Raw genomic sequence first — 5,352 nt, 5'->3', positions numbered from 1 at the left:
ATTAGCTTAATAAAAAAATCCCCATAAAAATCTGCCAGTTTAAACTAGAGATATCAGTTTTTTGCATTGGATTAAGCTCAATCGACCGCATCCGTCAATGTCGCATGTCCACATCTGAGGTGAAAGGTGACTCTTCTCATAAAATCGTCTGTAGCAACCAAACGGTTTGGCCTAAAACACTATTATGACCGCTCTATGGAAAGATGAGACTCTCACGAATACGGTGGTGTTCTCCCACACAAGTGTCATGGGACTCGTCTGAAGTCGGTACAGCCGATCTGCCAACTTCTGTCTGTAGCATCCCAACAGTTTTCTGTAGAACGCCCACAGGCCTCACAAGACTCATCTGAAGGTCCCCAGGTACCAGTTGAATGAATAGAAATATATATGGAGACCATTAAGTACCAAAAATAAGTGGTTAAATACATGTAAAAAATAAAAGTACAAATGTTTCCTGATCTTTCTTATATCTCTCAGATATAGGACCGACACAACTGTTGTTCAATGTCTTGTGACGGCCGGCCGCCCAACAACCTGCCCGCTTGACCCTATCCCCTCCTCTCTTCTCCAGACCATTTCCGGAGACCTTCTCCCTTACCTCACCTCGCTCATCAACTCATCCCTGACCGCTGGCTACGTCCCTCCCGTCTTCAAGAGAGCGAGAGTTGCACCCCTTCTGAAAAAACCTACACTCGATCCCTCCGATGTCAACAACTACAGACCAGTATCCCTTCTCTCTTTTCTCTCCAAAACTCTTGAGCGTGCCGTCCTTGGCCAGCTCTACCGCTATCTCTCTCAGAATTACCTTCTTGATCCAAATCAGTCAGGTTTCAAGACTAGTCATTCAACTGAGACTGCTCTTCTCTGTATCACGGAGGCGCTCCGCACTGCTAAAGCTAACTCTCTCCTCTGCTCTCATCCTTCTAGACCTATCGGCTGCCTTCGATACTGTGAACCATCAGATCCTCCTCTCCACCCTCTCCGAGTTGGGCATCTCCGGCGCGGCCCACGCTTGGATTGCGTCCTACCTGACAGGTCGCTCCTACCAGGTGGCGTGGCGAGAATCTGTCTCCTCACCACGCGCTCTCACCACTGGTGTCCCCAGGGCTCTGTTCTAGGCCCTCTCTTATTCTCGCTATACACCAAGTCACTTGGCTCTGTCATAACCTCACATGGTCTCTCCTATCATTGCTATGCAGACGACACACAATTAATCTTCTCCTTTCCCCTTCTGATGACCAGGTGGCGAATCGCATCTCTGCATGTCTGGCAGACATATCAGTGTGGATGACGGATCACCACCTCAAGCTGAACCTCAGCAAGACGGAGCTCCTTTTCCTCCCGGGAAGGACTGCCCGTTCCATGATCTCGCCATCACGGTTGACAACTCCATTGTGTCCTCCTCCCAGAGCGCTAAGAACCTTGGCGTGATCCTGGACAACACCCTGTCGTTCTCAACTAACATCAAGGCGGTGTCCCGTTCCTGTAGGTTCATGCTCTACAACATCCGCAGAGTACGACCCTGCCTCACACAGGAAGCGGCGCAGGTCCTAATCCAGGCACTTGTCATCTCCCGTCTTGATTACTGCAACTCGCTGTTGGCTGGGCTCCCTGCCTGTGCCATTAAACCCCTACAACTCATCCAGAACGCCGCAGCCCGTCTGGTGTTCAACCTTCCCAAGTTCTCTCACGTCACCCCGCTCCTCCGCTCTCTCCACTGGCTTCCAGTTGAAGCTCGCATCCGCTACAAGACCATGGTGCTTGCCTACGGAGCTGTGAGGGGAACGGCACCTCAGTACCTCCAGGCTCTGATCAGGCCCTACACCCAAACAAGGGCACTGCGTTCATCCACCTCTGGCCTGCTCGCCTCCCTACCACTGAGGAAGTACAGTTCCCGCTCAGCCCAGTCAAAACTGTTCGCTGCTCTGGCCCCCCAATGGTGGAACAAACTCCCTCACGACGCCAGGACAGCGGAGTCAATCACCACCTTCCGGAGACACCTGAAACCCCACCTCTTCAAGGAATACCTAGGATAGGGTAAGTAATCCTTCTCACCCCCCCCCCCTAAAAGATTTAGATGCACTATTGTAAGTGGCTGTTCCACTGGATGTCATAAGGTGTATGCACCAATTTGTAAGTCGCTCTGGATAAGAGCGTCTGCTAAATGACTTAAATGTAATGTAAATGTAGTGGATCTGTTATTCAATGCGTTTGAATGGGCTAATAGCAATAAGGCCAAATAAAATGTTGAATTAAATAAAACATTTGATACTTCAAGGGGTCGTAAAACTCTAAATCAAACAGCAAAATGATCCTTGGTATGACCTTCTTTAAACAATTCTGTATAGTTTAGTACAATTTCAAACAGACAAAATGGCGGAAAGATAGGCTCACAATAACTAGTCCTCAGACTACAGTACTAACGCTTCTTCTTCACAGTTGATTTACCTCTGTGTGTGTCTGAGTGAGCATTATGAGTATGGAATTAGTAGCCTGCTGTCAGACACAGTCATGATTAATTGGGGAGCAGAAAAAATGAAATATGTTGCCAACCACAATAGTGGCCCTGGTGTACATTTTAAGCACAAATAGGCCGGTTTCCATGGCTTCCCTGGTCAGCATAACCGACTTTCATAAATAACCAAATTAGCACAGCTTCAGTGCTCAGCTTGAACCCAGGCACTGGCGATGCAGAGTAATTTGTTATTCTAACTCACCAAACAGAGAAAAAACCTGTGAAGATATTCACTTCAACAAACAGAGACCATTTTAACAAGAATCAATGGTCCATGTCTGTTTCAAAGTCCCTAAGCGTTAAAACATTAACTTGCATTATCTTACACTGAGAAATACATTTAATTTGACTGAAGCAAGGGTAAGTAATGAGGATGTTGGTTTACAAGGTGGTCCTTGGTATGTATGTCAGACTCCATGTCTATTTTTGAGGGGTCAGTGTTCATAGAGTTGTGAATGGATGTGTTTTTTAAGTGAACAGGAAAAGTGACAATTTCAACACCCTTATAATTACTTCCACAGTAACACGGAGGGTGACTTAGCAGCAGGGAAGTTTATTAGGCCAGTGTATTCACACTGGGGCAGGTCCAATCCTGGTCCCTCTGGGCTGTGGGCTGGCTGTGTTTGGTTTGGCTCAGTGCTGCTGGGCTGGTGGAGGGTGCAGGTATCACACCTGATTAATGACTGGCTCCTCTGTCCTCAGGCACTTCCTGTTGTCCTTGGCTGAGCCTCCTCGATCTGCTCTCTTCTCTCACTTTATAACACACATTGACACACACGTGCACGGACTCATACACACACTAACTAACATGTACACACATGCAACTACACTTTAAACTTTACTAATGTGTTATTCATGTGTTGTAATCCATTTAATGAACTTGTTGTACATATCATTGTGTGCATTTTTGACCTGCTGTGTGTCCTTTACATTCCTCTATGTGTGACCTCGGTGTCTAGTGTTATAGAGGTTAAATGGGTTAATGGAATCAGTGGAGCGCTCGCTTGGGAAACATTGAGGGAGGTTCTCATAACAGCCTCCAAACTCATTCCTCCATTCCCCATCTCAGCGCCTCAGTCTCATCTTTCTCCCAAAAGTCTCAGCCAGCCCTCATGTTTTCCCTCACCAAGATTCCCACTATCAGCCTGAGAAAAAGAGAGAGAGAGAGGGTGAGAGAACAAAAGACGTGAGAGAAACTAGATAGAGAGTGAGAGATAAAAATATTTTTTAAAAGAGAGAGAGAGACAGAGACAGAGAGAGAGAGAGAGACATTTTTTGTTGTTTTTCACTTTATATATTCACTTTGTATGTTGTCTACCTCACTTGCTTTGGCAATGTTAACACATGTTTCCCATGCCAATAAAGCCCTTGAATTGAATTGAATTGAGAGACAGAGAGAGTGAGATAGTGAGAGTGAGAGAGAGAGAGAGTGAGAGTGAGAGATAGGAGAGAGAGAGTGAGAGTGAGAGATAGGAGAGAGAGAGTGAGAGAGCGAGAGAGAGAGAGATAAATATTGTTTTTAAAGAGAGAGAGAGAAATATTTTTTATTATTTTTAAAGAGAGAGAGACAGAGAGAGAGGGGAGAGAGAGAGAGAGAGAGAGAGAGAGAGAGAGAGAGAGAGAGAGAGAGAGAGAGCTGCCTAGTCATCTGTGTGGCCCACAAAAGGGTCTGACCAGGGCACACACTAAATTCTTCTGTTTGTCGGCTTCCAGTGTCAAGAAGATAAATGGTTCATTATACCATTTATATGAGTGGGTGTGAGGACTATATGAGAATATGTGAATTGCTGACAATGTTCAACTATATTTGTGTATGTTTTGAATCATGGCTGGGACAAGGTCTGGAGCTATGGCTGAAGTCTTGATGTGGATGGGGCTATGCCATTTGCAGAGGCAGGGTATAGCCTCTGGAGTGGGTTGAGACCAGATCATTATAAGATTTGTTTTAAAGAGGGATGGTTAACCACATAACGGCCCTGCTGACGGAGAGTTGAATGGTCTCCTGGGTTTGGGGAGGCTCAACGAGGCACTGGGTGATAAATCACAGACACTGCAGGAGGAGACCACAGGGCCAGCCTTCCTTTACCATGCATTTTAGCAGGCCTGCCTTAGAAAACACTGAGCTACACGCACACGCACACGCACACGCACACGCACACGCACACGCACACGCACACACACACACACACACACACACACACACACACACACACACACACACACACACACACACACACACACACACACACACACACACACACACACACACAATAATTCCATTTCCAGCCACAGTAATTCCATTTCCAGCACCTCAGCCTGTATTTGACATAACATCCATTCGATTTTAACAAGACAATCCAGGTTTACAGTAATGTGCTGAAGGACATATCAGCTGGTTTTCCAAACCAAAGGATTTTATTAATCGCTAATCCTCCTTCTATGCCTTACTGTGACACTCTGTCAGATCCATGGAACCATCCCACACTATAAACAGATATCCTTGTCTGTCTGTTGGATCAAACATCTCAGATTAGAGACATTTATGTAATGTTTATGTACCATACTCATATGATTTTTCGTCTATAGCGCCAAGATCTGATGATGAGACATGGCTAAAAAACTGATATCAAATGTTGTGTAATTTGTTCATATCTACAGTGCATTGGGAAAGTATTCAGACCCCTTCACTTTTTCCACATTTTGTTACACTATAGCCTTATTCTAAAATGTATTGAATATTTTTTTCTGTCATCAATTTCCACCCAATACCCCATACAGTGAAAACAGTTTTTTAGAAATGTTTGCTAATTTATTACAAATAAAAAACAGAAATACCT

This window comes from Oncorhynchus keta, chromosome 1, assembly GCF_023373465.1.
Source record: "Oncorhynchus keta strain PuntledgeMale-10-30-2019 chromosome 1, Oket_V2, whole genome shotgun sequence".
NCBI lineage: Eukaryota > Metazoa > Chordata > Actinopteri > Salmoniformes > Salmonidae > Oncorhynchus > Oncorhynchus keta.
The sequence above is the reverse complement of the archived record's forward strand: the minus strand, read 5'-3'. Positions refer to the sequence as shown.